Source organism: Peromyscus californicus, unplaced genomic scaffold (genome assembly GCF_007827085.1).
Source record: "Peromyscus californicus insignis strain IS unplaced genomic scaffold, ASM782708v3 Scaffold_2__1_contigs__length_46816999, whole genome shotgun sequence".
Lineage (NCBI taxonomy): Eukaryota > Metazoa > Chordata > Mammalia > Rodentia > Cricetidae > Peromyscus > Peromyscus californicus.
In genome coordinates this window covers 42,192,440-42,205,227 of record NW_026294540.1, presented here as the reverse complement: position 1 = coordinate 42,205,227, position 12,788 = coordinate 42,192,440, and the positions used below count along the sequence as shown (strand labels likewise).

The window sequence follows — 12,788 nt, the reverse complement described above, 5'->3', positions numbered from 1 at the left end:
TGGCAGCTGTGGAACATTCACGGGGGTCTGAGTGCCAAGAATGCTGGGAGTTGTCGGATTCACTGGGGCCCATTTTAAGGGGTCTAAATGTAGATGCCATACTCAAAGCCCTCCGGAAGAGGATACGAGACCCCATAAAACACCAAGAGTACCCTCATTCTAGCTCCGGTAAAAACTGTCCCTGCTTATTCTGGGATAGAGCTTGTTGAGAAAAGGGCGAAAAGCGAACTGAAGAATTTGAGGAATGTTCCAGTATGAAATTCCCCCTGTGGGGACATAGCAGCCACTCCTGGGAGGAGATGAGCCTGTGAAACTAGGTCTGTTTCTGCCTTCCGCATGATAACCCGGGAACATGAGGATAGTGTGGCAGGAGAAATGAGTGGGAAGTGGAGCTGGCTCCCACCACGGAAGGAGAACGGAGACAGCATGGAGGCGAAATGCACATCCTGCCGGGGGGGGGGGGGGGGGGGGGGGGACGGGACGACACCAGTCCACAAGAGTGTGAGCCAAACACCTTGGCAGGGGCACCAGGAACATCACTCTGGGGATGCTGACACTTCTCTGGGACAAGAAGCAGGGATTGGCAGGAAGCTCAATGGCTTTCTGGAGGCTGAAAGTGTGTGTGTGCCCAAGTCAAAGACACTAACCAGATGATGTCTAGCAGACCCATCGGCCCAGATCTACCATTATAATCGCTGATGGCTTTGTTCCCAGGGATCCTCGGAAGAGATGGTATCAGTAGTGTGTTCAGTGGGAGTGCATCCAGGTGTTGGGTCAAGGTGTGTGTGTGTGTGTGTGTGTGTGTGTGTGTGTGTGTGTGTGTGTGTTGTGACCAGAGAACAACCTTGGGTGTCATCTTCAGGGATGCTGTCCATCTTTTTGAGGTAGAGTTTCTTGTTGGCCTGGAGCCCACCGATTAGGTTCGACTGTCTGGCTAGCAAGTCCCAGTGATCATCCTATTCCACCTGCCAGCTCTGGGATTATAAGCATTTGCCACCATGATCAACTTTATACATTGGTTCTGGAGATCAAACTCAGGACCTCATGATTGCAAGGAAAGCATTTCACTAATTAAGCTGTCTTCCCAGCCCAGAAAATGGAGGCTGGAGAGCAGCTGTCAATCAAAAGCACTTGCTGCTCTCACAGAGGACCCAGCTTCAGTTCCCAGCACCCACATGGAGGCTGACAACCATCTGCAACTCCAGTTCCAAGAGACCCAACATCCTCTTCTGCCCTCCCAGGGCACTGTATGCATGTGATGCACGGAAATATATGCAGGCAAATGTCCATACACATAAAATTAAATAACTAACTAAATAAAAGTGCTGGACCTCACACAGCCTGAGATAAAAAAAAAAAAGTTTGCAGCATGCCCTCCCAAAGAGGTTCAGGGACCCTGGAAATACCAGCTGCGTGTCGGACAGTCTTCTGAGAAGTGAGAGATAGCAAACCCCCCCCCCCCCACACACACACACACACACACACACACGACCTACCTGGGATATAGGTGTGGTCTCAAGAAGCTTGAATCTAATAGGACAGATATAACTAGGCAATAACAGCCAGAATGTGATGGAGTCAAACTGTAAAATAGTCCACAGGAAAGAGAGGTTTGTAGATAGAGAGGACTGCGAGAGGACACAAGCCAGTGGTGAGACTTGAACTTCAGATAATCGTTGCATAATTATCTAGTGCGCGGATGTCACAAACACTGTTCGGAATGCAATGCCGTTGGAATTGGCCCCAGGACCCCTCTGAGGATTCCAAAGCCGTGGACACTGGAGCCCCTTGTATAAAAGGGTGCAGCAGCTTGGCACGTGACCTACGTACATCTGCTGGGAGACTTGGAGTTCTCCGTAAATGAGCCGTAATACCCCGTGCTTTGTAAAGTATGTAAACAGTTGTGCTGTTTGGGGAAATGATGACAAGAAATAAAAAATTCTGCACATGTTCAGTGCAGACGCAACCAGAGGACATTGCCTGTCTGTATCTGGTTGGCTCCTAGCAAACCAAACCCATGGATATGGTGAGCAATTATATTTATACCAAAAAATTATAGATTGTTCATACTGTTTATGTGAGAATCAAATTAAACCAGATGTCCCGGGGTTTTACAGGCGAAGCCTATTTACCCTGTTTGTGGAGGATTCATAGCACAAATAATATTTCGTCTAGAAATAGCTAGACAAGGCAGAGGTGGGGTGGGGGGAGCCGTGCTTCCAAGCAGCCAGAGCAGTCCTCTGACCTGCCTCAGACACTTCCCTGGGCACCGTCACAAAGAAAAACCTTTGGCAGATGCATAACGGGACAAGAAAAGGTCTTTCTCCTCCTTAGTCCCACAGCCTACAGGGGTGGGGGTGGGGGTGCAGGGGGGGGGGCTGGCAGTGCAGCGGTGGGAAGGGCTAGCACCTGCTAAACAGTGCCCAGCCAGCAGGTCCTCTCATCTTGACTCCAAGACTCAGGCTGAGGGGGCAGGAGGCACAGGAAGAGGCGGGCTCTCGCTTGAGTGTTGCGGGTTACCATGGCAAAGGGAGAAGATGCCGGAAAGCAAGGCACAGGGTTTTCAAGTCCACAGTCAGAGACAACGGTCACTTTCCTTCATTGCAAGCCGCCTGGCCACGTCCCACCACAGGCCTGAGGTCATAGCAACACACGCTCTGGAGCCATCTCAGCCATCTCTCATTGTGAAGCTGGTCCAATCACCTGGCTTTAGACAGGGGTCCCCGGGGCCAGGGGCTTCCCCAGTGCTGGGGGCTGCTCAATGCCAGGAGTCCCCAGTGTTAGGGACCCTCAGTGGCAGCCCTCATAACAAAGGTTCCCGTTTTCTAGGGACTACTTAGCAACAAGGACCCTAAATACCAGTTTCCCCCCAATATGAAGAGCTCCAAAATACCAGGACTTCCTTAACATAAGAGCCCCAGTCGGACGGAGACCCTCCCAGTGCAAAGATCCCTGGATCCTTCCTGGAGCCCTGCTGTGCTGGGCCTGCTGGCGGCTGCTAGTCCTGGACACCTGGACAAGTGCTCTGGCTGCTGATGCGTCTTTTACGTAGGCAATCCCCGCCTCCCTCAACACAGCCTCCTACATCTGTAAAACCAGCAGTAGAGAGTGGCCTGGACTCCAAAGTCCTCCAGGGCCCACGGATGGCACAGGCCTCCAGGAAGGAACCCAAGAGCTGCCCAGGGATTCTGTCTGGTGAGGGGACTTGCCTTCCTGTCAGGGAACCCTCTGGCCAGCAGCTCATACAGGCAGCAGCTCGGTGTTTAGTCCCGCTGGGCTAGCATAGACTAGCTGGCCCAGGCCTGACCCAGAGAGTCCCTGGAACCAAAAAGCAGACAGCTGTTTAAAAATCAACATGGAGAGGAAATGGAAAACACCCGCGTAGGCCTCCCAGGGCCACCCAGTCCCTTGCCCCTGGATGAGGCGGTTTCTGGAAGAGGCATGACTAATGGCAGAGCTGAAAGTGCCCTGGCCAAGCGCCAGCATGGCCGTCAACACCTCGTCTCTCTGCAGCAGGCAGGTGGCGGGCGAGAGACAAAGGGGCCTTCTGTGTGCTGTGGGGACCAGGACACAGTGGCTTTGGGAGTTGGACAATGGTGTCACGGAGCCCTCAGAAGGGTTGGCGGTGGCACACCGAAGGAGGGCCTGGAGGGGTACTGCCTGCCAAGCATCACTCACACCTTGCCACCACCACGGGAGGCAGGGCCATCTGCCACCTAGCCACCCTGTGGACACCCTGCCCCCTCCCATCCCACCGCTCCTTTCAAGACTCCTGTGCCTGGAACCTCAAGGGCTGAAGCACCCCTTACAGGTAGTCTCTGGGTGCTAGCTGGGCCCTGTGCCCTCTGCTGCCTGTGTGTCCTACTTGGTATGCTCAGCCCAACCCTAAACAACCAAAAGTTACAACCCACAGAGAAAGAAACTGAGGTCCAGCTAGGGCTGAGATTCAAACCCAAGTGTGTCCTGTCCCAAACTACCCCTGTTCCCACATATGGAACTGTCCCCAACCACACTGCACTGAATACCAAGGCCGTCCACTAACAGCTGTGCCCAATCTGCCGGCTCGCCGCAGCTGGCCCAGGACAGCTGCGAATGCCACCCGACATATTTGCAGACGGCAGGGACTGTGTCGCAATGTCAAAAGGATGGGTGCCCCTGCTGGATTCCTCCGGCATCCCAGGGAGCCAGCTCTCCCCGCAAAACTGGAAAAGAAACCCAGTGGCGAAAAATGCCATTTTCATGCAAATCAAAATAATGCCAAACACCCATGACCGGAAAAGAATAAAAGAGACGGGAGCCGGCCTGTAGTTACAGTCTGAGGGTGTGTCCTCCCTCACCTCACTCCAGATGGGGAGGTGGCCTAACTCTAGACTCATCGCTAACACCGCGTGTAGTCTCCACAGCTTCGTCACCGCCACATCCCGTCTCCCTCCCATACGCTTGAATTGTGGCAAGACCCGCCCTCGTGGACCTTGACGACCCATCGGAAGCCCCTGTGGGTGAAACCTCCCTTTCCCTCCCCATGCTATTATTGTCTGCCCGCACCTCTGCGCCACACTACCCTTTACAGCTGACTTTCAACAGATTAAAGGGATTTTAAACCGGAGCCCGATGGCTCCCAGCCCCGGCTCTGCACGGAATCTGAGCAGGTATCGGCCTGGGTCCCTTTGTTAATCACTTTTCGCCGCTGTGACAGATACCCCCGGGGAACTGGTTAACAGGAAGGCTAATGAGCGCGGCGCACTTTCAGAGGTCTCAGCCCGGGGCTGTGTGCAAGGGCCCAGTGGGGACAGTGGCTCACTTGGTAGCAGTCGGGAAACAGAACACCAATGTGGGGAGGTATACACCCTTCCGATACAGGCCCCGACAGCCTGCTTCCTCCAGCTGGTTCACACTCCTAACAGCTCATTCAGCTGTGAACTCACCCACAGATTAACCCAATGGTGAGGTTCGTTACAATCACCTGTCAAAATAAATTTTTTTCAAATAGTCTATGGAGCCCCAACTATCCCAGAACTCGATATGTAGACCAGCCTGCCTCTGCCTTTGAGTGCTGGGATTACAGGCGTGCACCACCACACCTAGTCCGATCACTTTTAAATAATGTCACCAGCTGGTTTCAGGTGGTTAACATAGAGACTTCTGGGGTGCACTGCCTATTCAAACCACGGGAGTCCCACTGGTTTTAATTAAACAGAGTCCCTAGGGGACAGGTCCAAGACCTGTGTGAAGCTGGAGTTTCCCTGTGTCCTGCCAGGTCTGTAGCCGCTCAGACACAAGTAAACACATAGAGGCTTATATTAATTAAAACTGCTCGGCCATTAGCTCAGGCTTACCACTGACTAGCTCTTGCACTTAAACTCAGCCCATTTCTGTTCATCTATATGTCACCACATGTTCTGTGGCTTTACCTGTGTGCCATTACATGCTGTTCCCTGGATGGTGGGCTGGCGTCTCCTGACTCAGCCTTCCTCTTCCCAGAATTCTCCTTGTCTGCTTATCCCGCCTATACTTCCTGCCTGGCTACTGGCCAATCAGCATTTTATTAAACCTGTGTATAAAAGCGTTATTCCACAGCATCTGTGTTCCTAGCAGCTGTGCTGGTAGCTCAGGTCCACCCTTACGTGTCCTATATGAAGATAGTTCTCCAACAGCTTGACAGAGTTAGAGTCCTCTGAGAGGAGAGAGCCTCCACTGAGAAAATGCCTTTGTAAGATCAGGCTGTAGGCAAGCCTGGAGGGCATTTTCTTAACTGGTGATTGATGGGGGAGGGCCCAGCCCATTGTGGTGGGGCCATCCCTGGGCTGGTGGTCCTGGGTTCTATAAGAAAGCAGGCTGAGCAAGCCATGAGGAGCAAGCCAGTAAGCAGCACCCCTCCATGGCCTCTGCATCAGCTCCTGCCTCCAGGTTCCTGCCCTGTTTGAGTCTTGACTTCCTTCAATGGTGAACAGTGATGTGGAAGCGTGAGCCAAACAAACCCTTTCCTCCCCAACAACTTGGTCCTGGTATTTCATCACTGCAAAAGTAACCCTGACTAAGAAACCCTCCAATGCCCTCTGCCTTTCCTCCTTATGCGTATTTGGATTTGTTTATCTCTCTGGTTTCTTCGTCACATCTCAGCCCTATTTGCTCTTTTTTTTTTTTTTTTAAGATTTATTTATTTATTATGTACACGGTGTTCTGCCTGCATGTATCCCTGCAGGCCAGAAGAGGGCGCCAGATCTCATTATGGATGGTCATGAGCCACCATGTGGTTGCTGGGAACTGAACTCAGGACCTCTGGAAGAGCAGTCTGTGCTCTTAACCTCTGAGCCATCTCTCCAGCCCCCCCTTTGCTCTTTTTTGATATCTGAAAAGATACAAGGTTTCAGACGAAAGTGCCTGCCACGATTTTGTAAAATCCCGCTTCCCAGAGCAACACTAACGGTCGCGGAACCTCTCAAACCCTAATTACTTAGCAGTAGAAGTCTCTGCAGCCTGCTTCTCCCACGGTCGGTTCACAGGAGAATTACCACAGGCCGGAGCCCCTGAAACCATGCTCTCACAAAGGAGTGGTACTGCTGCCCTCAGAGTGTGCACAGAAGGGGGACGGTGAGATGCCTGGAAGGACAGACAGACAGACCTACTACACTCTAAAAACCAAAGCCGCTGTGAGTACAGAAGGATTCCTTTCTGCAGAATGGACACTGGCATTTCTCGGGACCAAACGGCTAAGTTCTGGATACATGCAGACCAAGTAAGTGCCTAGAGGGCGGTGTCAGAATCTTGGCTCTAGAATTCTCCCATGAAGAGAAAAGACATCAAAGGAGACTGAGAGCCAATAGACAAGGCACGGCCCCATCTGGTTCTCACCGCCGAAGAGCTAAGTTTTCCATGTGAAAAGCATCCAAACATCTGGGCGTGGTGGTAGCTCACATCTGTAATCCCAACACTCAGGAGGATTGCAAGTTTAAGACAAGTCTGAGATGCATAGTAAGACCCCATCCCACATGTTCGTGTGTGTGTGTGTGTGTACGCATGTATGAGCACATGCATTTGTGTACACTTACCTATCCAAGATTTAAGTGAGCAGCAATACCCAGTTTGTAGAGGGTTTTTTTTAAGAGTTATTTATTTTATGTATATATGAGTGCTCTATCTGCATGTACGACCTCATGCCAGAAGAGAGCACCAGATCTCATTACAGATGGTTGTGAGCCACCATGTGGTTGATGGGAATTGAACTCAGGACCTCTGGAAGAGCAGTCAGTGCTCTTAACCTCTGAGCCATCTCTCCAACCCGCAGAGGATTTATCACTCTGAAAATGTGGAGAGGAAGACCCTGGGCCATGGAAGGGAAGAAAACTGCCCTCTGCCTGGCTCTATCTCACAAATTACTACGATTAAAGTTACGATATTACAGAACCCGATCACAGGCAGGCCCAGGTTTGTTATCCTAAATCTCTCTTGGCTGTGGTTATTACCAGAGTGACCTCTGTACTGCTTGTCAGTGTCTCAGACCACTCTCAAAAACATCTGATTTGACCACCTTTGGAAATTCACATTTATTATGTTAATAAAGAACCTTCCCAATTTCCCAGAATAGTGCCCAGCCCAAAGTAGGATCTTAGTTCATCTGATCAAATGTTGGTCAGATGGAACAGAATGGAGCTGCTCATTTGTTTCTGGATGTGACTTTTCTGATCAGACACTCCAATGCCTGCTCTGTCAACAAATTCATTAATTCGACTAATATTCGTGGCGAGCCGATTTCATGCCAGGCTGGGCCTCTGGGGCCACAATGGTGATCCAGGCAGGCAACTAGCCTTATTAGAGACACTGTGAGGGAGCCATGGTCCCCACCCTTGAGCTGTTTATAATAGGGTGAGGGAACAGAACAGATCGGAAGCAATTAGAAAACAATTAAGTGTTAAATTATATGCCTCTGACTAGCCCAGGGGATTCTCAGGAAGAGAGGCAGCTAATGTCACCAGTGTTGTCACAGAAGAGATGATGTTGGCGGGGAGGATGCCCTGGGTCGGAGGAGTAGAGCAAAGTGGGGGAGTAGAGCATTCCTAGAGGAGGTCAGCTACCCAGGACCACTCCAGCAAAACCAAGGCTGTAGATGCTGGCCACACATTGGGTCAGAAATGCTCCCAAGGATGAGAGCTACCCTACTGAGGTAGGAGGATTTGAGTTAGCCCTAGAGATAATATTGTAATTGATGCCATTAAAAAAATGAAGTTTCTCTCCTCCAAAACATGAACCTGTGACTATTTCCTTTAAACCTTAGCCTAAGGAAAGGAGCTGTGGGCTTCTTCCAACTCTGTCTGCAGCGGGAAGTCTTCGGGAAGTCTTCGGGATCTCCTGGGACCCTTTCCCTGGCCCCGCCCCCAGAGTCCAGGATTCAGCAAATGTGGGATGGAGAGGGTGTGGGCACTTGTGTGTTTTCAGGGCTCACCAGGGTCGCTGGGGGATGCTGTTCATCCCATTGCTTTAAATCTCCATCATATTCCTGGGTGTGGAAAAGGAAGGATGTGGGTAGAATGTAGGTCTGTAATCTCGAAAACACGCGTGGAGAACATCCGGAGAATTCATAGCAGAAGGAAATCAATCTAACAAGCTGCACTCCTATGAAGTCCTGAATGCATCACACAGTCAGGATTGTACCGAATTAATTAAAATCTGAGTTTATGGCACAGGCATGCCTGATGGATGAGGAGGAAAGGGGAGACTTGCCTTTCTTTCACACAGCAGAAAGATGAAGCTGGGAGTGACTTGGAGCTAAATTTGACAAACATGCTCTTTTTCCATCCTTAGCTGGGTAGGTCACTTTGTGACTTCAATTCCAGAAAGAAAGAAAAAAAATGCCTAACACTACGTAAAACATTCTGTATTTAAAAATCAGTCTGCTCTTTGGTCACATGCATTGTCTGAAGAAGAATGCCATCCCAGTCATCAGTAAGAGGACAGAGAGGAGAGCTGTGACCCGGGTGTGCCAGGCTCTGTCCCTGAGTCCTGTCCTGATAGTAGGGAACGCTTTTCTTTTCGTGTGTGCGTGCGTGCGTGTGTGCGTGCATCCCTGCATTCAGATGCCCTCACAGGCAAGAACAGGACATCAGATCCCCTGGAGCTAGAGTTACAGGCAGTTATGAGGCACCCAAAGTAGGTGCTGGGAACTGAACCCAGGTCCTCTGCAAGAGTAGCCGGTGTTGGTAACCACTGAGCCATCCCTCCAACCCCAGGCCACAGCTCTTGATATTGTGAGCTGATTTTGTCCCCTTAAATTTTCCTAGGGAGTCCTAGGCCCTTTCCTTTTCCACAGCTGATTTACACACTCTGTTGGGGATTGGTTTGAGGTCCTCTGTTTGCGTGGATGTTCTATTTCTGTTATTGTCCCTGGAAGTTATATTTGGACTGAAACATTCCAAGCTACTCATAAAATCTTCCTTGGCTAACACACATGCGCACATACTTATACAAACACTACACATATGCATCCACACAAATGCACCTGCATACAGATAGACACATATGTTCATATGTGCACACACGTATATAATATATATAAACATATAAGCAAGTGCATGCACACATACATATACAATGTGTATACACACACATACCACATCTGCTCCTCACTGCAGACTTGACTCTTGCTTAATACAAGTTCGGTCGTATTTTGACCTGTCTGTGGTCTGGCTGAGTTCCCTGAGGTGACCACGGAGTGTGAGAATTGGTTTACTTCTCCCCCTCTGCAGCAGAACTGGCATCAGAGGTCTTAATGGCTTAGACGGTGTTCTTCCTCTCTGCAAATGTCACTGGTGGCCTGGTTTATTATTCTTTCAGGATTCGTTCTGAATGGCTGGGAGCAGATCTCAGCACATTCATCAGTCTCAGCTTAGAGGACGTTTTTTAATTTGATGACACCAAATTCTCCTCTGACATTTGTGCCTAAATCATTTTAACAAATAACCAGCCCCGCGATCACCATGGAATCCCAGCTACACAGAGCAGAGGGGATTGTCACCTACACAGGCTTTAGAAAGTTCCGTCTTGAGGACTCCATCTCAGCAGTGCCATGATGTCATTGCTGGTTCAGAGCACGTTTTGATGACAGCTGTAGGAGTCAAGATTTACTTCAGTGAAAACTGGCAGGTGTTTGAGGTGAGTCAGGAACACCATGGCTGCTTATACTCACGGACCTGCTACATCAGTCACGATCCCGCAGGAAAAGGCACAGAGCTGCGCACCAAACTGATGATGTCCATCCTGGACCATGTCTTCCTGCTCTGTATGTCTTGGAACATTTGGAGGTGTCCTCAGTATGCTTCCTGGTGTCAAATGCTCTCCTTTTGGTCCCCAGAGCTTCCTGTTTTAAATCATTCTGGTGAACCAGTGCAAACATTGAAGATTCTCTCTATAGGTGAGCTGAGTGATTCATTCACCCTCCAGTACGTACTGTGCCATGTGTCCCACACAGCAGTCTCTGGTCACATGACTAGTTCGTGAGCCACAAAAGGGAATGGAATGATGGCATCCACACGTGTGCAATCACAAGCCAGGCTGAGCTCCAGGTCAAAATGCAGAGGAAGGCGGGGAGGACACTGAGGAAGCTAATTTAGCATGAGAGGGTGGGGTGTGAGATTGGGATGCGGGGAGCTGTCGGGAATAAGAGGATGGATACAAAGATGACATCAGAAACGAAAAAACAGGTGCCGGGAGTGAGGAGGTTTATGGCAGAGAGAAGGTGTGGCGTTGGGACTGTTACATTTGGGGCTTGAGCTGAGTTGTTGAAGGTGGGGGCCTTTCACCAGAAGCAAATCAGTGAGATATTCAAGTGCGATGTTGAGCAGGCCTTTGGGGGACATGCAGAGGGGAGCCTGGGCTACGGATTCAAATGTGGAATTCATCATTGTCGTCGGTGTCACCCACATGGACCAGCTAGCTCAAGGAGGAAAAAAAAAAACAAGCCTTGGGCTTCTGGAATGTGGGATTGACAAGTCATAGAGCTCCAGTGGAGCTCACCATGTTATACCCAAACTCACTGGTTGTTCTGTGCAGGCCAGTCCTCACTGTAACAGCTCAAGTTGGGACTACTGTCCCACAGATGGGACACGTGAGGGAAAAGGCTTTGTTTGGGCATACCCATAACACCAGGTTCCAGTGTTCTGAAAGCCATTTATGACAGGTTCAGTCAAATATGCTTTCATGTGCCCAGGCCTTCACCCCCTTTCTTGAACATTTGAGAGAGACACCATGCTGACCCTATATAGTGGGAGGTAAGCTTGGTTTCTGATGTAAGATGAAATGGCCCCAGAGATTTTATTTTTACGGCTCTCTTGCACAAATCAAAGGCATTCGCTCGAACCTCTCTGCCCATTTATCTCACTTAATTTTTCTGACCCCTTTCAGGCAAGTCCAGGATATATTTGATCTCCGAGCAGAGATCTGGATTTCCATTTACCAGCACCCTAAGAACCTGTTGACAGAGAAGAACAGTAATTATCAGCCCATTAACTTACCAGCTGACATTTTGTTATAGCCAAGAAATGCAAATTCAGGTTCTCCCAACGCACTTAGGAGCTGTTCCTTCCTTGCTGCCTTCCAGGAGACAAGGCCCAAATCTAATGTTTTTATAATCGAATCACCTTCTGATATTTTCAGATTCTGCAGATTTCTAGGCTGCCTTTAACTGGCAAAGTAACATTCACAGTGCTGACCCAGAGGGATTCGAGACCCACTGGGAGAAGGAAAGTTTAGGGGTGGACATGTCTTGCCTAATGTCCGGCGTGTTCTGGTGGAAGGGACTCAGTGTGATGGCGATTTACAGCTCTAAACGATACATCCCACAGAGGCTATTCAGAAGCAGGTTTTTCTGCAGTTTTGATTATAATCGGTGGAGCCTAATGCCCCCAGAACCTCATTGTCTTCATGCCCCATGTGAACTAGTTTGCCTCTAGATGCTTGGACCAGTTTTCCTCTGGAGTTTCTTTCCCAGTGACCTTCTACAGGGGTCCAGATGTTACTCCCAGGGCTCAGTTTAGTGGTCACATGTTCTAGGAAACTCTCTGGCTTCTTCTCCTCTTCAGTCCTCTCTCTCTACCCAGCACCCATGGCCGTCTCTGCTCCCTACACGTCATAGTCAATGTCTGCTCACTGAAGAGCCTCCCTCTGAACTGAAGCTCTGGAGCGACTCACACAGGACCACAGAGAGCTGAACTCACCTTCAAAGCGTAGGCCTCATCACCTCTAACGCTGCTGCTTTGAGGAAAAGGTTCAACATGAGTTTTAGTGGAGACAAATCATACTCGAGCTGTGACATGACCTATGAAGATGGGGAATGACTCTTACCCGAGGACTATGTCGCCAAGACAAATGACATGATGTTTTAGGAAAAACCCTTAAGGGGACCAAACGTAAGGAGCAAGTCTTCAGGGTCTCAACTTCCAGGCAAATGCAAAATGGTGTTGTACCATGGTCATGGGCTGAGTGAGGAATAGGCTCAGACCCTGGAACACTTGGTCCTCGGGTGGCGCTGTTTGGGGAGCTGGTGTGGCTTTGATGGAGGAAGTATGCTGGGGCTCTGAGAGGTCATAGCCTCGCCCTACTCCTAGGGTGCTATCTGCTGTGGTCACGGCGGAGGTGTGAGCTCTGAGCTTTCTGCTCCTGCCCCCATCCGGCTATACGCTGCCAAGCCTCCCGCCATGATGGACTCCTGTCCTCTGGAACGGCAAGTCCAAATAAACCCTCTCGCCCAAGTGGCCTTAGGCCATGGTGTTTCGTCACAGCAACAGAAAAGTAACTAA

General features: G+C 50.1%; 1 long non-coding RNA gene across 1 annotated transcript in view; it reads right to left on the bottom strand.

The window, feature by feature from the left end:
* Positions 1 to 12,193, bottom strand: part of LOC128120491 (uncharacterized) — a 53,091-nt gene extending 40,898 nt beyond the window's left edge. Inside the window, exon 1 of the long non-coding RNA XR_008221881.1 lies at positions 9,606 to 12,193. This is a non-coding gene — a long non-coding RNA (uncharacterized LOC128120491). The remainder of the gene's footprint in view (positions 1 to 9,605) is intronic.
* Between the last annotated feature and the right edge of the window lie 595 nt (positions 12,194 to 12,788).